The sequence below is a fragment of the Castor canadensis genome, chromosome 1, assembly GCF_047511655.1.
Source record: "Castor canadensis chromosome 1, mCasCan1.hap1v2, whole genome shotgun sequence".
Classification (NCBI taxonomy): Eukaryota; Metazoa; Chordata; class Mammalia; order Rodentia; family Castoridae; genus Castor; species Castor canadensis.
This window is the reverse complement of record NC_133386.1, coordinates 16,497,489-16,520,934: the sequence shown is the minus strand read 5'-3', so window position 1 is coordinate 16,520,934 and position 23,446 is coordinate 16,497,489. Positions and strand designations below refer to the sequence as shown.

Sequence of the window (23,446 nt, the reverse complement as noted above, 5' to 3'; positions counted from 1 at the left end):
TACTTTGTGTCAAGCTTTTGTTCATTTCATAAATATTTATTAAGCACTTAGTATGTGTTAGGGACGCTCCCAGATGTTGGAGATGTAGTACTGAACAGCAGATAAAAACTTATGTCCTCACATGTTACATTTTAAGTGGTAGAAGATATAACAAATGAATGAAATATAGTGTGTCAGGGGAAAAAAGTCTTGTGGAGAAAAATAAAACAGAAGAGGTGGTTGGGGAATAAGCATTGCTTATTTGATCTTTTAAAAATTGTATAAAGAGTAGTATTCTTGATTTCAAAAAGCAGAAACTCGTACATAATTTTTTTTCTTTGACTAAAAATATACTTGATAACTTGGGAACAAAATTATATTTGTACTTCAAAGTTACAGGATTTCAATTAAAAGGAATTTCCTATTGTTACTGTTTCAGAAAGCTGCTTTGTGACTCTCAGTAGAACATTTTGGCATTTACTATCCTGGTTTGAATCCTGGTGTGCCACTGGATTTGGGGCCAATTACAGTCTCTTAGCTTCTCTGAACCTGTTTTCTACTCTGTAAAATGAATATGTCTATAAAGTTGTTGTGTTGTTCAATTATACATTTTATGCAGATTATCTTATATGCAGTAGAGGCTCAGTAAACTGCAATTTTTTTGTTTACTGCTATCTGGAATTCTATCAAACAAGCATGGTTGGAGTTGGGGACCCTCCAAGAAGCTCTTAACAGCACTGTGCTGTCATTGTTTAATGTACATTTCATTCAGCCAACTAAAGCAGTCTTGTCTTGCCTGATAGCATAAGTTTAATCAAAACAGAAGTCTAACTTAAAGTCACTGGTACTTTTGGAGCGTTCATGCATGTTATCTAGTCATTGTAATATCAGGAGTAACCTTATAGCTTTTTTCTGGTGAAGGAACATTATGGCTTATCTTGTCATACAGGTTTTGAGCTAGATCTAAACATTTTGACAAGAAGAAAACAAATACTACAAATGCTGTATAAGATTTCAGTTCTTTTTTTAAAAGCATTTAGTGTAGTGACTGTCCAGTAGTTAAGTATTCAGTCATTGTTCACATTTGTCATTTTTTTCTCCTTTATTGTATGAACAAGGTATTTCAAAGAATTTACAAAGTATTAAGGAAAACATTTACAAAGACAAAAGAAAATAATGTAACTTGTGAATGAGTTTTTTGAGGGAGGAACAGAATAGCCATTCAAATTGCAAAACTTATTTTCATTTTTACTCTGGGAGATTACTGAGTTGAGCTTCTCCAGGATAAACCAGGTCTTCTTTTCATTTTAGTCTTTACTCCAGTCTGGTCAGTGCTTGGCCTGCCTGTAGCTAGAAGCTCCGTGTGTTTCAATGTTCAGTAGTTTGTAGTGGTAGTTTCTTGGCACATCACAGCTGTTTTTGATAGTAAATGCCTTCCATGTCTGAAAGGTTAGGGACTGCATTGGACTTAAATTTTTGAATCTCTTGCTTTAACTTAGATGTTATGCAAAGACTTCTGAATGCCTTTTTTTTTTTAATCTAGCCAAAAATTTGAAAAAAAAAAATCTAGCAATTGAAAGAAAGATGTCAATTGTTTGCAGCCAATTTAGTGTTCACTGACCTATTCCTACGATGTTGTTGACTTGAATGTAGTATAACAGTCCACCCTTCGTCCAGTTGATACTGCAGATTGAACTACAATCCCAGCCCTTTTTCATTTTTTATTTTGAGTCAGGGTCCCACTCAGCTCAGACTGGCCTTGAACTCTCAGCCCTTTGCCTCAGCCACCCGAGTAACTGGGATTACAGGTTTGAACCACCACACCTGGCAGAATACAGCAGTTTTTGGTTTTGTTTCTTTTTTAGAATACAACAGTTTTTAAAAGCGAAATAGAAAAAATAATTCATGCATAATCATACGCTCCTAATTAACTTAAAGGATCAAGTTTATTTTGACCCTTTAAGGCAATTTCAGTGAAACTGTAGATTTGTAGTTGCTTTATGAATTAAATGGTTCAGTCATGTACTTCCATTCCTATGGTGTGGGGAATTCTGGTGTTTCCACAGAAAGAGGAAAACATCCCCCAGTTCCCCAACACCCACTTTACCAGCAGTCATTCCTCAGATGTTTAAATCTTAGCACTAGTCAGCCTTTTCCTGTTCTGTTGCAAGTTATCCTCTACTTAATGAATAATAATTTTAGCTTTCCTGAAAAATTAAGACTTCTATCTAATTCTAAGACCTTTAGCCATTTACAGAAAATATTTCTTGGATTAAAAAAAAAATCCCTACAAAGTTTGTATAGAATAGAATGTTTTATATGCAAATTTGTTATGCCACACCATTATTTTGGAAATGAGGAATATGTAGTTAACTATTTATGATTTTTGTTTGCTTGTTTTTAAAATCCTTGGGCAGAAATAATTCTGCAAGCTGTTACTTTGGGTGGCTTCAGAAAGAAAGTCTGATTTACCCATTAACAGGTACAACAGAGGAGGGCAGAATAAAATAAGAATTTCTAGTAATTTAATTGCCTTGTTACAGAAAATGGTATTCTTGTTTCACTTAAGAGGAAAAATTTTAAAAAACAGGGCTAATGCCAGTGCTTCTAGTAAGAAGTCATAGAAGCCAAATGATAAAGTAAAGTTGGGAAGGCCCAAGAGAGAGACGGAAAGAGGAAGCAAGACCAGAGAAGTGTGGGTTTTAGCAGAGGTTTTGATGGAAATATGTAAATGCTGATTGTTACTAATAGAATTGTTCAACACCATGACTACATTAAGGAATGTGTTATGTGAAAAAATAGTAAGCTCTTATATCCCAGTTTGTTAATTACTTTAATCCAAGCTACTAAATAATACTGTTATCTTGAGTCTTGGCTCAAAATTTTCACTCCTAAGATTTGTTTACATTAAGGAAAATTACATTTGACTTTCCTACCTTAATGTTAACCTTTTAATGTTAGCAAAATTGAGCACATATAAGCTTGTTTCCCATCTACTTAGTTAACCAGGCGGCCCAGTGGTACTGCTTGTTGCATCAGTACAGAGCCAATGGCATTTCTGTAGAATGGTTTTCCTTAATGAGAAAACATACTTGCTAATACAAATGAAAACTTTAACTCAGCAACTTGACCTTGCACAACATTGATCCCCTATCAGGCAAGTTTTGTTTAGGCAGAGAAATCAGCAAAATCAATAATTCTAATATGAACTAGGAGGAGTTTACTTGATTTCAATTTTCTTTTAAGAACTGAAGAATATACTAGTTTTGATTTAAATTGACCACTTTGTTAACTTTTCAGATTGTCAAGTCTCTGCTGCCTTAATTAAATATGTTAATTTTAGTGTGTTAGAGATCAGTAAGAAAAGACCTAGACCTTAAACTCAAATGAGCCGAAGTTCACATCTGTATTCTACTGCTAGCTGTAGCTTTCTCAGATACCGTTCAAACTTTTTGAGCCAAAGACATTTCTTAAGAAGGTGGATATTGTAATACCTACCTTGCATGGCAGTTTTAATTACATTTTCTATATTTCTTATGTTCCCTAGCACAATATCTACTTGGGACCTAGTAGCATTAGTAAGTAGTACTAAAAATGGAAAGCGGATCCTGTGCTTTTGTTTTCTTTTTTGTATGTGATGCTGGGGAGTGAACCCAGGGCTTCATGTACACTGAGCTACACCACAGCCCATCCTGTGCTTTTTTCAGGCAGTTTTCTTTTCTATACCTTTTTCATATTAGCTTCATTTTGCTTACCTTTTACTTAGCAAAGTTTAATTATAAAAGTAATAATCTTTCAAACTTGTTCTAGTTACATGAGATACATAGCTTAAATGATGGGAAGTAGTTTCACGCTTTGATTTTTGCTTTACTAGATTTTTTTCCTTTAGGGTATCTGCTCTCTTCAGTTCTACAAATGGAATGAAAGAGAAATAATGTATACTGTTTAATTTACTGTAACTTTTTAGCCAAGGATAAAATAAAGTCACTATTTTTAAATCACAAAATAAGCATGCAGATTATTAATTCTTTATATTTTTCTTTCCTGTTCCTGTGGACAAAGTTTATACTTTGAAGTTAATCCACAAATCCATAATTTACTTCTCATGTAGAAAAATCACTTGATAATTGGCATGGATCAGATGTTGAAAACTCCTCAAATACGAGGTTACTTATTATAGTATAACCTTGTGCCGCTTTGTCTGCTAGCTAATGTTTTTCAGTTAATTGGGTAATACTTTATGTCCATATTTCATATTCAGAAGGGAATAGTGCTATCTCATCCCTGTGCTTATTGCTAAATTAACTTATAATTGTATTTTGCTTTGATTTTTCCTAAAAATTTTGTCTTAGTCCATTGAGTACACTGGTGTGATTGTTGTAGAATATTTTGCTTTACTAATAGTATTAAAACTAATAATACTGGCTAGGGTTGTGGCCCAAATGGAAGAGCATCTACCTAGCAAGCTCAAGGCCCTGAGTTCAAACACTGGTACTGGCAAAAAGAAAATTGGTAATGAAATACATGTTATAAATTCTATTGTACAGATGCTTGCTTCCATATTCTTGACATTCTATGGGCCTTTTTGTCTTTTATGTTTTTCTTTTGTACTATTTCTAGATTATAGGTTTTAATTGGTGCTAAGTCATCACTAGAAAGTAATTATACAGAAGATAGCAATGAAAGTGCTAGAAACAAAGAAAGTATTAGACTTTTTAAAAAGAATTCAGAAGATTACATTCATTTTAACCCATTGAATGCAAATAGTGGTATAGTTGCTTTTTTAAGACAGTGAACTGATAGACTTGGGCATCTAACCCACTCTTCAGATCTTAAGCAGATGTATAGGCTTCACAGTTAAGTATTTACTGGAGTTGAAGAGAAAATGCACTCAAAGAAACATCTAAGGGGTCCATGTCCAGTAAATGTCCCTGGAAATAATAGGTTTTCTATATTTGCATTGAAGGTAACTGTTGCTGCTTACTGTATGACCAGCATGCCATACTTAGCTAAAGACTGTTTGCAACTTTTATGATGATTTCCTAGGAAGTGGAAAAATAAGCACCATGGAAAGGGGGATTTCAATAGACAATTCCCACTTCCACATATAGTGAGTCTGCTTTTTTACATATAAAAGTGCACCGACACACATGGGTGGACTTGGGTGCTCTTCAGGATTTTTCTAGCTGGTGTGATTGGTTGGCCTGAGTGAGACATTGTCATTCCGTTCATGAGATTTTCCTCTCATGAACAATGACATGCATTTAGAGGATGACTGTCCAGTGTCATTTTGTTGTAGTTCTGAAAGTAGAACAAGAAATGCCCTTTTGGGAAAGATAACTGGTTCATGGGAAAATGGAGCTGGTGATCTTAGCTAAACCAAGCTACTATTCGGTACTTCAGCTTTTATTTAGAATGTCACAGGAGGCAGGAGGGAGGTACACAGGTAAAGCGGTCATTTCAGACAGAAAAATGACATGCTTAAAGGATAGAGGTGGCAGAAAAGAAAGTCAGCACGCATTCTCTCAGTAATTGTAAGTCGTCCCACAGTGCGCCAGGAGGTTGTTAGTAGAGAGAGTGTGAAGATACTTCTATGCTCTGTAAACAAAATGTGACTTTATCCTATTAAATTAACACTCTAGAGATACTGTCTGGCTATGGTGAAGAAGACGTTTGAACTTTTATTTATTTATTTATTTGGCAGTATTGAGATTTGAATTCAGGGACTCTAGCTTGCTAGGTAGATGCAGGGAACCATGCCCCCACACCATTTTTGCTTTAGTTATTATTAATGTTTTTGGCCTGGGTTGACCTCAGACTTCTACCTCCTTTATAGCTGGGATTATAGCTGTGAGCAACAATGCATGGCTGTTTATTGAGTTTAAGGTTTCTGTGGCAGGGAAAAGAGAAGACATGACCTTATTTACATGGAAGGATATAAGAAAGCTTTCTGATTAGATGACATTTGAACAAGTACCTGAATGAAGTGATTAAGGGAAGTGCTTTCCAAATAGAAGTAGCAAATGCAGAGACCTTTAGATGGGACCCTGCTTCCCACCTTCCGAGAGCAGAAAGGCCAGTGTAACTGGAATTGAAGTGAGGGTGAGGGAGAAGGATTTTATTCAATATAAGATAGGAAGCTAATAAGGGTTTTAAGATATAACTTAATTTGCGTTTCCCCCTCATTTCTTTGAACATGATTTATTTATTGATGTTTGTATAGATCACGTACACATTTATCATGTGTACAGATTTATGTAGTCATCAGAGATCATGAGACTGTAGAACTATCTCATTATCACAAAGAAATTCCTTTGTCTTATCACTTTTTAGTCTCATCATTCCCTTTGGAAAGCACCAATGCAGAGTCTGTCTCTCTAATTTTGTCATTTTGAGAATATATAAATGGAATCATACAATATGTTATCTTTTGAAATTAGCTTTTTATCTACTCAGCATAATGCTGTGATCCATCCAAATTGTTGCATGTATTAATAGTTCATTCCTTGTTAGTGCTGAGAAGTATACTGTTGCATGGGTGTAGCATAATTTAGTTAAATGTTCACTAATTTGAAGGACTTTAGGGTCTCCATTTTGGGGCTTTAAAAATAAAACAATTTGGTACAGATTTTGATGTGAAAATATATTATCTCTGCAGGATAAATACCAGAAGTGCAATTATTGAGCTGTGCATAAATGTATGCTTAACTTTATAAGAAACTACCAGTTTTCCAGAGTGGCTATGTCATTTTACATTGCAACCTGCACTGTATGAGATCCAGTTTCTCTGTATCCTCCCTACACTGGATATTGTAAGAATTTCTTATTCCAGCCAGTCTGTACATTTCCAAGTGGCTAATGGAGTTGACTATGTTCTCATGTGCTGCTTTGCTGTCTCTGTGTCCACTGTGATGCAGTGCCCATGCAAGTCTTTTGCCCATATTCTAGTTGGACTATTTGTCTTCTCCCTGCGTTCAGAGAGTTCTGTATACATTCTGGATCCAAGTCACTTGTTGAGTAAGTGATTTACAAATACTTTCTCCTGGCGTATGGCTTCTCTTTATATCCTCTAAATAGTGTCTTTTGCAAAGCAAAATTTTTCATTTTGATGAAGTCAGGTTATTCATTTTATCTTTTATGGATTGTGTCTTTTTTTGTCAATTCTCAGAACTCTTCAACTAACTTTAGGTCCCAAAGGTTTTTCTCCTGTTCTGAAAGTTTCCTAAAAGATATATATCTTACATATACAGATCTATGATCTTTTTTTTTTTTTTTTTCTTTTTTTGTGGCCGTATTGGGGTTTGAACTCAGGGCTCCACATTTGCTAGGCAGGTGCTTTACCACTTGAGCCACTCCACCAACCCTGGTTTTTTGTTGTTGTTGTTGTGGGGGTGTGTGTATGTGTGTGTTGATATTTTTTGAGATAGACTCTCTCCAACTATTTGCTGAGGCTGGCTTGGAACCTCGATCCTCCTGATATCTGTCTCCCCAGTAGCTAGGATTGTGGGCGTGAGCCACTAGTGCCCAGCTCTATGATCTATTTTGATTTAATTTTTATGTAAAGTGTGACGTTTAGGTTGAGTTTCTGTTTTGTTCAAACATCACTTGCTGAAAAGACCCTTCTTCTGTTGAATTGTTTTTGCAGCTTTGTAAATAATCACATGGCCATAGTTGGAAGGGTCTGTTTCTGGACTCTGTTCTTTTCTGTTGATCTTTGTGTCTATCCCTCCACTAGTACCATATGATCTTGATTACTGCAACTATATAGTAAGTCCTAAAATTACAGTGAAATTTCTCCAATTCTTTTTTAGAATTGTTTTGTTTATTCTGGTTCCGTTTCACATAAAAAGTTAAGATCTATAAAAATACATTGCTGTGATTTCAGTAAGAGTTACACTCAATCAGTCATTTTTGGGGAAAATTGACATTTTTATTTTGTCCGTGATCATGGTATATCTCTCCATTTATTTAGGTCTTTGATTTCTTTCATCAGCATTTTATAGTTTCCAGCATATGAATCCTATGTATATTTATTAGATTCTTACCTACATTTTAAGCGTTTATTGTATTTTAAATTTTGATTTCTAATTGTCACTTATAGCATGTTAATATGATTGGTTTCTGTGGGTGGACCTTATATCCTGAGACCATGCAAAATTGTTTTGTTTTTAAATAGATTCTGTGAGTTTTCTAAAGTGCCTGTGAGTACAGTTTTAATTCTTTCTTTCCAATCTGTAGATCTTTTATTTCCTTTTCTTGCCTTACTGCTGTGGCTACCACTTTGAGTAATATGTTTAATAGAAATGGTGAAGGAAAACAAGTTTTTCTTAATCTTGGTCTTAAGGGGAAAGATTCAGTCTTTCCCCTTAAGCATATGTTGGCTACAGGGTTTTTTAGATGCTGTTTATTAAGTTAGTTCCATTTCTGTTCCTTGTTTGTTAAGTTTTTATCATGACTGGGTCTTGAATTTTGTCAAATGCTTTTTTTTATATCAATCTGTGTGATTATGTTGCTTTTCTTCTTTAAACTGATAACTTTTCTTAGTAAATGTTTGCTCTGTGTAGCGTAGACTATAAGAATGGAACAAAGATGTAAGCAGAGACCATATTGGAAATTACTGTAGTAGTCCAGATGAGAGGTAATAGTGGCTAGGATCATGGTGGTAACAGGAAAGGGTGAAAAGAGGTCAGATTTTGGCTATGTTTCAAACCCTGTGTGGGCGGGAATTGCTGATGAATTGGATGTGAGGGTAAAAGAAAATTCAAGGGTGACTTCCAAGATTTTTTGGCACAAGCAATTGGAAGTATGGAATTGCTGTTGACTGAATTGGGGAAGAATGGTGAAATGGCAAGTTTAGACTGGGCTACTTGATCAGGAGCTTGTTTTTGGACACATTAATTTTGACATGCCTTTTAGTCATATCACTGGCGATAGTAAGTAGACAATTCATTTGATACTCAAAATGGAATTTCGGTGAGATTCAGGCTAGAAATAGAAATTTGTGAGTATTCAGTGGAGTTGATGTATAGGAAATTATGATAGTATTTGTTTAAAAAACTCTACCTGTAGCTACTTTCTATTTACTGTACTTCATTTTGTTAGCAAAAAGTCACATTCTCTTCACATGTGAAGAACTTTGTGAAAATTTGGATTGGTTCTGTGTATCAACAGACTTTTGGGTATCTGACGCTAAGACACCAGAGTATGTGATTGAGAGATAATTTGAGGGATGGATATTTTGGAAATTATATCTTTTATAATATGTCTTTAATCATACTTATATGCTAGGTATATTGTTAAAATATTAGTCATCATAGTATTTTGCTAATTTTCAGAACTTTCTCCTAAGTCTTTATAAAATGAAGTCACTCTGTGAATATCATGGAAAGTGTTTGACACTGTTATTAAGTGCCCAGATGGTTTTCTGTGACAGCATTTCTTGTAGATAAAAACAGCTAGAGAGAAATTGAAAACAAAAATGCAAAATAGCTAACAGAGAGACTTAGAGCCAGAAATAAATTGGTGAAAGGAAAGGGTTACCCTCAGCCATAGAGACTTGGTAAAGACACATCTTCTGAGTTCCACTCAGATTTGTTTATTTTATATTGAAGTTTTCTGGAAAATATTTTTAAACACCATATTTTTTTCCTGTTGTAATTATTAACTCTAATGATACTTTATTGGTAGTTTATATATTTCTGGCACCTTTATTTACCTATTAGGATTTACTAAGTTGTATTATAATTACTGTGTTTACTTTTACTGTTTCTCAATAAATGCTAAGTTTTAACATCATTAGTATGATGAGGTATTACTAAATATTTGTGAGTAAATGAATGACTATAGACTACCAAAGTTTAAAGCTAGTAGATTTGCTTGGCTCTGAAAATAAATGAGTTCGGGATTCCAGAATATAGGTTATGGTCAAGTGTCTTTTCTGGATAGTACCTTGATGCTTTTAAACAAGCATTCCACTGCTAGTTATATACATGGAATGCATCCATGTATAAAACATCACTAACCCGAGATCAATGAGGCACAGATTTTGTTTTGCTATTTTTTCCCTAGTAGTAATGAATTTCTGCAGATTTCATCTGTTAGCCCAGACTTCTTGTGTTGAATGGATTGTTAAATCCATAGTAGTCTATCCCATGAGAAATTTCTTGTGTACTTTTTTTTGTGGGACTGGGGTTTGAACTTGGCCTCATGCTTGCTGGACAGACACTGTTACTACTTGAGCCACTCTACCAGCCCTCTTGTGTACATTTTAAAAGAGAGGCATATATGTGGTCAGCTGAGTCTAATATAGAGGTATCTGTCACATTATTTGAAGCACTAATGGGCAAACACATCATAAATCCTTTGGCCCAGTACTTAGCACTTACTAAGTATAAGCTATTAGTAGAAAATACTGTTATGAAATTATTATTTAAAAACTTTAAAGGACTGAGCCTGGTGGTTCACACCTGTAATTTCAGCTACTCAGGAGATGGAGGGAGGGGGATCATGGTCCAAGGCCAGCCCAGACAAAGGTACAAAAACAAGCTCCTATCTAAGAACAAATTAAAGTAAAAAGGGCTAGGGTTGTACCTCAAATGCTTGAGCACTTGTGAGAGTGAAACTTGGCCATTGGTGTATGTGGAAAAGAAAAGAGTTGGAGACATAATTCTGAAGTTTCTTGTTTCATATTCATACTATTTATAATTATCAGAAATACATTATTGGGTGGGAGGCAGTGCATTGGGTTTTGAAGAAGATGAGTTTAGGTTGGTGACATGGTATTGTCAGGCTCTTAGTTTACTCGTTCCAGTACTACCCCGTCTTTCCCCCCTCACTGTCTGAATTCCATTGCTATTAGTCTAAGAACTTCGTTTTAGGAAGTTTCCAACAGTAGTCATGAAAAAGTCATTACCAGCAGTAGAGCTTGAAATGTGTAGAGAGCAATTCCTTGTTTCCTACCCACATTCCATCCCCTCTTTTGGTCCCCCTCCCAATATAAAAGATTACTTACCAGTCAAATATACCACTTCAGGTTATTGATAGGTACATTTTTACATGAGCTAAATGAGACAATTTGTTAGAGATCTTTGAAGGAAATGAAAACTTCATTGTTAATGATTCAAATATTAGAGAGGTAAAGTAATACCTCATCTTCTAGTGTCATTAGGTAATAAATACTTCCACAAGATAATTGAAACTTATATAGATTTTATTAGATGTTTTAAAATACCTATATTATGTAGCAAGACACAGATTTTTTTTTTTTAGCTCCAAATCTATTTCTCTATAATGCTTTAGGTGCTTTGCTGCTTTCTGAAAATAGGGAGCATTCATTACATACACACCTTGCATATACTAAACCCTTTCTGGAAAGGGAAAGTTGGGTTTTGTTTGTTTGTTTCTGAGCTTCAGAATGAGTAAGGAACCCCAGGTTCTAGTTCACATTCTGGCACAAAGTTATGTGAGAATTAAAGCCATGGACTCTAGAACACTGCCTGGCATGGTGTATGTACTTAGCAGATGTTTGAGGAATGAATCATTGTTCATGCCTTCTTTAGTGTTTATTCCCTGATTTATTATTTGAAATTCATTGCTGTCCAGTAAGTGAGTTTCTGGATTTTTAATAAATAGGGATATCTACACTCTCATACAAGTGAACTTTAGATAAGCTTAATTTATAATTTCTCTTTTAGCTGCTTAGTGGAATTTTTGGCCTTTTCATGAGAGCACCTACCTACGTGCATACATTTTATGTGCCTATGTTATATATAGGCAGTGTTCTGTTTAAGCACGTAGTCTGTGTCCCCAAAGAAGTTTCCTTATCAGAGAATGATTACATGTTGAATCATAAAGTGTTGATCCACAGGAACATTAGTAGTTCTAGGAATAGAGCCCATGTGGATTAAAGAAGGAGGTGAAACTGGAGTTGGTTTAGAAGAGGCAGTTATAATTTTGATAAACGTCAAGGTGGAGAATAATATTCTAAGCAAAGGCAGTAGGTACTGAGGGAGGTTGTTTGTGTTCAAACAAGCCTGACTGGATTCCTAGGGGTGTGGGGACTGGTGGGAAATAAAAGTAGGTGGATTTAATAGAGGGGTTTTAATCTAGGCTACATGACCCTAAAGAGATTTGAGAATAGAATTTAGAGATATACGTGCATTTTGGATGAGGAAAAAAGATATTTTTGTTAGCTTTGCACTGAACTTTAGCATTTCCCTCTGGTACGATTTTTAAGGAAGCAAACCCCAGTAGTATTAGCAGTATCTATGTCTATTTTGCCAACAGAAAAATGCACAGATGATTTCCATATTACTTTGTAATTGTGTATATCTCTGTAAAATTTGCAAATATTTACTACTTTAAAATTATGATTGTTTTTAGACTTCTGCTAGATTTTGTGTGTTATATGCTAATAAAGAAGCATATAAACCTGATGTGGTAACATATACCTGACCCAGCACTTGGGAAGTGGAGGAGAGGATTGTGAGTTTCAGACCAGCCTGGGCTACATAGTAAGACCGTATCTCAAACAAAAGAAGACAAAACAAAAAACAAAGATGACAATGAAGCCTGTGTATATTAATATGTCACAGTAAGGTAATTGTGTTTCAGTATCATTGGGTATTATTTCGATAATCGTACATTTTATTTTATGCATTTAAAACCATTTTTTCACCTGGGCACTGTGGCACATGCCTTAATCTTAGCTCACAGGAGGCAGAGGCAGGAGGATGGAGAGTTCTAGGCCAGCCTGGTTTACATTGTGAGACTTTGCCTCAAAAACCAGAACAAGGGGCTGGGGAGTATGGCTCAAGTGGTAGAACACCTGCCTAGCAAACACAAGGCCCTGAGTTCAAATCCCAGTATCACACAAAAAAAAAAAACCCACCAACCAAAGCCCCACCATCTTTTCAAAAGTAATTAACTGTACATTGGCTTTCTTGGTGATCATAGGTATTATATTTTATGCATTTCAAAACCACTCTTAAGAGGGACTCTGTAGCTTTCTTGAGACCACCAGAGGGGCCCATTACCCCTGGTTTGGTTAGAACCAAACTGAGAAGGTATTGAAAACCACATTGGTGGTTTTTTGGAGGGGAATTTTAAGAGATTTGGGAGGAAAAAAAATGGTAGAACTTTATGGTATGGGGACTTAAATAACATGGAGTGGTGTAAGGGAAAGTATCAAGAGGAAAGTTAAGAATAGGTAACCTAAATTAGGGTTCTTATGGACCTTACTTTTTCTGAAAGCCTGAGGCCAACTGTATTTTAGAACTTTTTTTTTTTTTTTTTGGGAAGATACGTAGCATATTATATAAATCCCCCAGCAAGGTAAAGGACATTACTCGGCAATTAAATGTTGGTATTTCTGTAGTGAAACATGGAACTATGTGAGTGAGCTAAATCAAGCCTATAAATAGTCTTATATCAACTCAGGACAGAGTTTTGCCACTACCAGATGAGTTTTGACATGAAGCTTCATGGAGGAAAAAAAATCTTTTCAGAACTTCTTAGGTTTTAGAACTATGGCAGTGATTTGTGGTCTGTATTTCAACATCCAGTGAGAGAATCTTAGGAGTTATGTTTGGAAGAATGTTAAAGTAGTTGGGTAAAGGTAAGGAAAGGAAGAGGAGGGTAAAGATAAGGAAGGAAAGGCAAGAAGAAAGTTAAGGTAGTTTCAGTTTTCAGGCTAAAAAGAACTACTCCTTCTGACATAGGAAGTTGAGAAAAACTAGGAAGAGTTCAAGTAAACATAAACACAATTAAGATTCTCACATTGAGATTCTCTTATATCTTTCATGCATTCTTTATCATGGTACAGCTTGGAAGTATTGAAGCATAAAATTTCCTTTTAAAAGGAGCTCATGATTTTCAGCAGCCTGTGAGGAGCCTTTTAACAGACTGCCTAAATCTAAAGTGTTTCTGGGTTAAGGGTAAATGGAAAGAAAGGAAAGTGAGGGCTGAGATCCTACTCGTAGGAACAAAACCTGGACAAGAGACTCAAAGGAGTGGAGTGAGGTATTTGGCCCCTAATAGATACTTTTTTATATAGTCAAGTCATTACCGTGGCCACATTCATAACAATAGGATTGTATGTAAAAGCACTCCTTGTTCAAACATGGCAAACATTAGCATCATTATTACAGTTAATGCATTGATATATAGGATTGAGTAGGTTTTAACCTTATTGCTATTCTGCACTTTTTAAAATCCACTCTGGTAAATGGGCTTATACATTGCTGTTGTCATATAAGAAAATCTCTTAGAAACACCCACAGAGTGGGAGAAAATATTTGCCAACTATACATCAGACAAAGGACTGATAACCAGAATATACAGGGAACTTAAAGAACTAAATTCTCCCAAAACTAATGAACCAATAAAGAAATGGGCACGTGAACTAAACAGAACTTTCTCAAAAGAAGAAATTCAAATGGCCAGAAAACACATGAAAAAATGCTCACCATCTCTAGCAATAAAGGAAATGCAAATTAAAACCACGCTAAGATTCCACCTCACCCCTGTTAGAATAGCCATCATCAGCAACACCACCAACAACAGGTGTTGGCGAGGATGCGGGGAAAAAGGAACCCTCTTACACTGTTGGTGGGAATGTAGACTAGTACAACCACTCTGGAAAAAAATTTGGAGGCTACTTAAAAAGCTGGACATCAATCTACCATTTGATCCAGCAATACCACTCTTGGGGATATACCCAAAAGACTGTGACTCCAGAGGCACCTGCACATCCATGTTTATTGCAGCACTATTGACAATAGCCAAGTTATGGAAACAGCCAAGATGCCCCACCACTGACGAATGGATTAAGAAAATGTGGTATCTATACACAATGGAATTTTGTGCAGCCATGAAGAAGAACGAAATGTTATCATTCGCTGGTAAATGGATGGAATTGGAGAACATCATTCTGAGTGAGGTTAGCCTGGCTCAAAAGACCAAAAATGGTATGTTCTCCCTCATATGTGGACATTAGATCAAGGGCAAACACAACAAGGGGATTGGACTATGAGCACATGATAAAAGCGAGAGCACACAAGGGAGGGGTGAGGATAGGTAAGACACCTAAAAAACTAGCTAGCATTTGTTGCCCTTAACGCAGAGAAACTAAAGCAGATACCTTAAAGCAACTGAGGCCAATAGGAAAAGGGGACCAGGAACTAGAGAAAAGGTTAGATCAAAAAGAATTAACCTAGAAGGTAACACCCACGCACAGGAAATCAATGTGAGTCAATGCCCTGTATAGCTATCCTTATCTCAACCAGCAAAAACCCTTGTTCCTTCCTATTATTGCTTATACTCTCTCTACAACAAAATTAGAGATAAGGGCAAAATAGTTTCTGCTGGGTATTGAGGGGGGGGAGAGGGAAGGGGCGGAGTGGGTGGTAAGGGAGGGGGTGGGGGCAGGGGGGAGAAATGAACCAAGCCTTGTATGCACATATGAATAATAAAAGAAAAATGAAAAAAAAAAAAGAAAATCTCTTAGAAATAGGGACAAATCTTTAACAAAAATGAAGCAAGGCTTGATTTAAGCTTAAAATTTATTTAATTACTTTATTCATATTTACTATATATGAATGTATGCATTTTATGATTTATAAGAAATAGGTAAATTTTATCTTTATTAAACTTTTATTTCAGATTCTGCTTACTTATATGATTAAGGCTTTATATCTTAAGTAAAGGTGTTGGATCTGTAAAGGTTCCTTTCAACATCAAGTTCTATGATTGTGAATGCTTAAGTTTCATCAAACAGAATAGAGCGCTAATCTACAACTTACAGATTTTCCTTAGATTATGCCATGAGTGTAAATAAGATACCAGAGGAACAAGTGAACAAATGAATGTCACAACTTTGCACCACCATCTTTTTTTTTTGGCAGTACTGGAAATCTCCCATTTTTGCCCAGGGCCATCTTAGTACTGTGATCCTACTACCTATGCCTCCCACATGCTGGGACCATGGATGTGGGCCGTCATGTCATGCTTATTGGTTAAGATAAGGTCTCCCTAACTTCTGCCCATATTGGTCTCAAACTGCAATCCTCCTGAACACTTACCAAGAAGCTGGGACTACAGACATGTGACACCCCACTTTGACTGGCCTACCACCATCCTTTTGACACTAAGAAGCATAGAAATAAGGATCCTAGGAAACTAAAGTCCTCACAGTGTTGTCCAGGAGATGGGTTTTCCAGAACAAAATGATGAGTTAATCACTAGAGCAATAAACAGGCAGGAACTCTAGATCTGGAGTTAGAAAACCACAAACACATTTCTATCCTAACTCTGCTGCTTATTAGTTTCAATAACCAGTAAAAAGTTACTTAAGTATCTGAACCTTGAAATGGAAAAAACTAGCCCTCATTAGTGGTTTTCATGAGGATCCAGTGATGAGTTAGGAAGCTTAAAATGTTCACTGAACTTAAGTGGTCAAAAGGTGAATGAGGATCCAGAAGAGCTTATTGGATTTGGTGATATGAATTTAAAATATTATCAAAGGACAGGCCTTGAAGACAGATTAAAACAAAATTGGCCATGGTATCAATCTTCTGTAGAGAAGTTTGACAAGTCATCAGTGGTAACTAGTATAGTACAGGATATTCCTTCAGTTACTGTGGAAGTTTCTTCCATGCCTGCTGATGTTTCCTACTAGACTAGCAGTAGAGGGCAGGACATGTAGCAGCAATTTTAATAAATAGTTTTGTGGATAATACTTGCTTAATGACTTTAAGACTTAACCGGCAAGGGAAAACTTTGTGCGGAGTGTATACATGGCTTTGTGTTTAAGATGAGTAAGACTTCTATGTGCTTATAGGTTGAAAGGGAGACATTTAAAAAAAAAAAAAAAAAAGGCTTTGGTTTCCTCCGGAAATGTGAAAGAAGAGGATAGACAGGGTCTGGAGCCATAAATGCAAATGCTGATATTACTAGTAAGAGGCCATTCCCTGCAGAAAGTACCACACCCTGGAGTTTTTAACATTGAATTCTTCAAAAACGTCAAACCTCAAATAACTATTTCAGAACATAAAGAACAATTTTGGGTTCTTTTTACAAAGCCAGCATAACATGATAGTAAAATAGACTAAAAGAAAACTATAGACCAGTCTCACAAAAGTGGTGCAAATAATGCTTAATAAAATTATCAAATGGAATCTAGCATCACATCAACAGAATAATAATGTGACCAAGTGGGACTCATTCTAGGAATGTACCAATTTTGGTATCTAGGGATACCAAAAAGAGAGTGAAGAGGATTTCAGTAGTTATTTCTATATAGAGGCTTTAACAAAACAAAAATGAAGAGATATTCCTAAGATTTCACATGTCTCGAACCAGAAGCCACTAGTAAATGCTATTTTTTTATTTAGTGAAATGCTAAATTCCTATTAAAAAGTCATGCATCAAAGCTGGGTGTGATGGCGCCCATAATCCCAGCACTCTAGAGACTGAGGAAGATTGTGAGTTTGAGGCCAGCTGGACTAAATAGTGAGACCCTGTCTCAAACTCTGTCCCCCCCCCTCCCAAAAGTCATGAATTTAAAAAGCTTGGCCAACATTACTGTTATATAACATTGTCTTGGTAATGCTAACTAGTGTAATTAGACCAAAAAAAGCAAAACAGGTGCTGTTGAAAGTGAGGAGGTAAATTTATTATTATCTGTAGAAGGCATTGCAGATCTGGAAAAGCCAATAAAATCAACTGATATGTTACTGTGAGTAATGAGATTTCAGTATGTTGGCTAGTTACAAAATTAAATACATCATTATGGTGTCTCTAAAGTATTTTTTTCCTTCAGTGGTCTTTAAACTGAAAGCCTATCCATATGGATTGGTGAAGGGGGATCCTTTTTTTCTTTCTTTCTGAGAAATAACAACAGTTTTATTTTACCATCTCTCCATTTTGAATAGGATACTTCCATGTTAACTTTTAAAAACTATTTTGAAAAAGTTGTGATAAATACATTTAGAGTTGACTACAAGGAAATAATTTTTTTAAAGAATTCCTTGTGGCTTGCTGTATTACTCTGTAATGTCAGAGAAGATGTAATCTGATCTTTGAGCCATATTTGGTAAATAATAATTTTGTGTGGAACCCACTATTCTATCAGTAAGAGGAAAATTATTGCCCATATGTAATGTAAGGCTTTTTCTTTTCTTTTTTTTTTTTTTTTGTCCTTTTAAGTATTTCCTGACTTAAAGACCACATTATATCATGTATTGATTACTTTTTCTGGTTTTTAAAAATCACTGTATTCCAGATCCATAGCTTTTAAACAAAATATATGTTGATACAAGTATTATCTACTTCACTTGGAGGGAGAATTATATATGTTCTTTTTTATGTAAAATTTTTTATTAGCATTATATGGGGGGAATTCAAAGTGACTGTTCCAGTCAGACTTATTTGTACATTATTTACATTTCCCTCATCGTCTCTCCCCCTTAACCCCTTCTCCACCCCATCCAAAGCAATTGCAAGAGATTTTTTAGTTCTGTTTCATACAGGTATATGAAATCCATCAACCATATACTGTCACCTTAATCTCCTTCTTTCACTCTCCCTCCTCCCACTAGTACCCCCCACACACATACAAACACACACACTGTGCCTATTTTACAGTCCTGGTTTTCGTTATTAATATTTAAGTTGATGTTCAAAGGGGTGTCTCTGTATCTTGTTTACAATAAATTCTCTTTGTATCCTAAACGTAAATCAACAGTAAGAATTGAATTGTCTCTTGTATTTGCTTTGTAGCTATTCTGAAGTCAGTGTTGATAAATCATTTATCTTTTAGAATGTGATGCAGTTTAGTTAATCCAAAGCTTATTATTTCACTGTTGCTTTAGCATTTATGAAAAATGAAAGCTTAAAAATACCTACATTTAGAGCATTCCTTAGTTGTGCAAAAAAATGTATTAGATACCTAATATGTGCCAGGTTTTCAGTGTTTTATGCACTTTAGCTAAAGTCCAATGAGATGAGTGGTAGTTTGTCATTTAATAGAAAGGAAACCTGCAGAAAGTTTTAAACTCAAGGCCATACTGAAATTAGATTTGAATGTAGGTCTTTCTCTTCCAGAATTATTTTCCCTACAATGTGCCATCACAAATGATGGAAAGTTTACATTTTTCACAGAAACTCTTTTGACTGAGAGTTACTAGGAATGCAGGGAGTTAAGTTTTTTGCATCCTTGTTTTCACTACTTTTTTTGTCTTGTTACAGTTCTCACATTTGACAGCAGCAGAAAATTCAATTTATTTTGACTGCTATGGGATTAGTTTCTTAGAAAAACTTTTAAGGGTGCCAGCCCACCAACTATAAGGACATGATTTGTAGACCCTAGAGAATCTAATTAGTACAATAGTATACCATTTTTAATATCCTGCCATTTCTGTAACCTTTATAGTTGCCAGGTTTTTTTGGTTTTTGTTTTTGTATGGGCCTAACAATTTTTTTTAAATCATCAAATCTATTTTGGTAATGGAAAAAAGAATTTCCAGTGTGGTTAAGAACCACATATTATGAGCTGTTTTTTGCCTCCTTCTTTAAGAATTACCAAGTTTTTATTTTAAAAAAAAAATGGAACTTGAAATTCAGTTTGTTGCTTGGATATATCTAAAGTATTTCTTATGAAACCCCTGAGAAGTAGCCATAGGAAATGAGGAGAGCAGTTAAAAGATGATAGGAAATTCAGTAGAAAAAGGGAAGAACAAAAATGACCTGAAAATAATGACTTTACTTTTTACCAATAAAAATGGATTTTACCATTGTTCTGTTACAGTTACTCAGGATTATAGTCCAGGCATAAACTCAAAACCCTATTTGAACAATAGTTAAAGCAAAAAGGGCTGGGGGAGAAAGGGGGGTCAGGAAGCTCAAGTGGTAGAATACCTGCCTAATAAGCACAAGGTACTGAGTTCAAACCCCAGTACCTTCCAAGAAAAGAAAAGCTACTCTTTGAATTTTTGTAATTGGGAGTCCAGACTAGAGTTGGTTAAATTAAGAGGATGCCCTAACCTAAGTAAATAGCTTCCTTTGGTAACTTGTAATTTAAGAAACCCTTTTCCCCTCCAAAATGTATTATTTAGGAAGTACCTTGCTGCTAGTAGGTCTCATAATATTATCTGGTCACATTTCTTATTCTGCCTACCTCTAGTTTACTCTAGTTTCTCTTCTGCTTTCAAGGCTCCAGACCCAGTTCCTGGACCTGCCCTGGAAAAGAAGTATCCAGTAGAGATGAGCTCACTGCAGTTACTTAATTAAAAATTTGTAAGCTGCAAAAATGGCAATGGGCCAACCAAGAACAGCTACAATTTTGAATTTTTCTATTTCCAGGTATGGTAAAGTCCAAGGCACCAGTCAAGCTTAGCCTGTGTAACTGCCTTATTATGAAATGTATAATAATCAAAATTTTCCGAACTTGTACTTCTCTTGCTTTAAAATATAGTAACATCCCTAACATCTAGGTAACATGCAGCTAGTGTTGACTTGTGCAGCCAGTGTTGACTTTAACATAACTTTTGCCTAAATATTTCTGATTTAACTTATTTGCTAGTAGTAGCAAACTAATGCAAAAATAGTTCAAGAAAAATAAATTTGAAATGCTATTGAGTCAAGTCCTCTACATGTACAAAAAGTACTCTGGTCTTCGGTAAAAATATCAGCAGCAACTATCCTCCTTTAAGAGGTTCTCATGTGGTACAAGTAGTACAAGGAATTAAATCAGTTGCTCCTTCCTGAAAGCCTCAACTGCTCTGTGCTAATACATTCTTCAGTAATTGAAAATCATGTAATATTTCTGGATACAGCTGAATATGTATTCAGTTAAATTCTTAATGGAATTATATGACTAATATTAGGTAATTTTTTTTTTTTACTTGGTTGCTTAAAAGAAGCCAGATAAGAGACTGGGCATGGTAGCTCAAGCCTAATCCTAGCTACCTGGGAGGCTCAGATCAGGGGGATTGCAGTTTGATGTCAGCCCGAGCAAAAAACTTCATGAGACACCATCTCAAGTAGTGGCTGGGCACAGTGATGGGCACTTGCCATCCCAGCTATGCAAGGAAGCACAAATGGGAGGATCACAGTCCAGGCCTGTCCAGGCATACAAAACCCTATCTCAAAAATAACCAACACAAAAAGGGCTTGGTAATGTGACTCAAGTGGTAGAGTACTTGCCTAGCAAGCACCAGGCCTTGAGTTCAACACCCACTATTGCCAAAAAAAAGAACAAAAACCAAAGTAAGAAAGTCAAAAAAAGAAAAACGGAATTATCCTCAAATATAACAACAAAAAAACCCTGAGGCTTCTTAATGCTATAGACTTTAACCAAGGAAAACTACTCAGAAATGGATAGAAAACCAAGTCAGTTAGCTTTTAAGATCATTAATTGCTTCTGACCAATTTGTATACACTTAGAAACAGAATTTATCCATGAAAGGTACTAAATGAGTAGATAGCCATATATATCTTTTGATTTTAAAGTTCAGTTCACCTAGATTACCCAGAATTGAACAAAGGAATTTTGTATCCCAATTATGAATTTTAGCAGATAACCCTAATATTATAGCACATGTCTAACCCCTTCCTTATATTTCCTTCTCCAATATTAATGCATACTGAGGTTAGCGCCAAGCAGTTTAGTGTTAGGTCATTGATTGTGTACCACATTATTTGTTTGATATTGAAAGACTTGTACTCACTGATAATGAATTAGAGCTAGAAAGGGAGCAACTACAGAGTTACTATATGGCTATTACCACAGTTAGGTGAATTAAAGGGAACATTAAAGACAGAATTGTATATGAATATCAGATCTTATTTTCAGAGGTGCTATTAGTAATGAAAATCTTCTATGCTATTGAATATAAATTGTGCATAAAATACTGTGCTAGGTACAGTAGGGATATAGAAATGAATGAACCTCACTTTCAGCGAGCTTATGACAAATATGTTCTACTTCCATAGCCATGGATTCTGCACCTGCCACACACAGATTAAAAAATTAAGCTTACAAATGGTTGCATTTGAACTGAATGCATATATACAGACTTCTAAAAAATTATTCCCTAAACAAGGTAGTGTAACAATGATTTACATATAACTTACATTGCATTGTGTATTATAAGTAATCTAGAGATTTAAGAATATGGGAGGATGTGCATAGGTTATATGCAAATGTATTTTATAAAAGATACTTGAGTGTTTGCTGATTCTGATATCTTTGAAGGTCCTGGAACTAATCCCCCTTGGATACTGAGGGACAGTTGTGGTATGAAAGTACTAATAGAGCTGTAAACAATATAATTGAAATTGCCAGAGAGAATGAGCTTTGTGAAGAAGGTAGTATTTCTACTGAACTTTAAAGGATAAAATTCCTTGGAGGGTGGCAAGAGTGAGTATTCCTCAGTTAAGTATTCTAAAAAATTATAACAATGTAGTTTGCTTAGAGAATAGTTGGGATTTGATGGAAATGGAGCTATGTTGTCCATATTTTCAAATGTCAGGTGAAGGATTTTGGACTAAACTTAGTAGACAGGAATCTGTTGAAGAGCTCTTAGTGAGTCTTTTGAAAAGCTGACTGCAATAGAGTGAGGGCTGTTGAGGTGACATCAGGCATTATATGAAGAGTGTTGTCTGTAATTTCTTTTTAATCTTCACTGCAGTTATAGTGTGGGAAGTAACTGAAATAATACACATTAAGAATTTAGCATAGGACTCTAGTAAGTGCTTGAATCAAAGTGATTATACTGTAAGCTCAGAAAAATAGTGTCTTGCCCACCTTTGTATATAACTTTCCAAAAGGGTATTGTGTTTATTGGGGAATTCTCCTACTCTCTACTAATCCCTACCTCTCTCTTAACCAGTTAATCTGTCTCATTGCAGATGAGTACAACTTGCTTAGTTTGGGGTCTTGAGTAAATAATAGTTCACCTTCACTTGGCTTTTTTGTTTTGACTGTGGGTTATGAATTAAGAGATTAAGCTTGGAAATGGTTAGTCGTGGACATAAACATATGAACTTGTAAGTAACACTTAAAACATAACTGTCTCATTTTTCAGGCATTCTGATAATTGATGATTGCTGCAGCTTTTAACTGTTTACATCATAACAGTTTCAAGCACAGACAGCATAGGCTTTGAATTACTTGAAAATAGCTGAGTTTGGCAAAATACAGGTATTTTCACATAACTCACTCTGTTTTACTTTTACTCTTCTGTCAGCACCACACATTAAAATACAAGTAATGTTAGGGGGAAATATGTAAAGAATAATTTTATAAGAAAATATTTACTCTGCTCTAATTCTCTCAGTTGTTTATGCTTTTAAGTAATGCATGAATATATTTTTACAAAAAGTTTAAAATATAAAACTGGGCATGGTGGTGCACACTCATAATCCTAGCACTCCACAGGCAGAGGAAGGAGGATAATGAGTTCAAGGC

The 23,446-nt window shown here is 35.4% G+C and overlaps 1 protein-coding gene across 5 annotated transcripts in view; it reads left to right on the top strand.

Annotated features, from left to right (window-relative positions):
- Positions 1–23,446, top strand: part of Tab2 (TGF-beta activated kinase 1 (MAP3K7) binding protein 2) — a 72,948-nt gene that overhangs the window by 4,121 nt on the left and 45,381 nt on the right. For 2 of the 5 annotated variants that reach the window (XM_020173185.2, XM_074072405.1), the window contains exons 1-2: positions 9,744–12,576; positions 20,188–20,337. The exons of 1 other annotated variant lie outside the window; for it this stretch is intronic. The gene's annotated coding sequence lies outside the window, so the exon portion shown is untranslated. Of the gene's footprint in view, positions 1–9,743; positions 12,577–18,721; positions 20,338–23,446 lie in introns of those variants that run through there. 2 more of the 5 variants (XM_074072400.1, XM_020173187.2) reach the window with 2 other exon arrangements.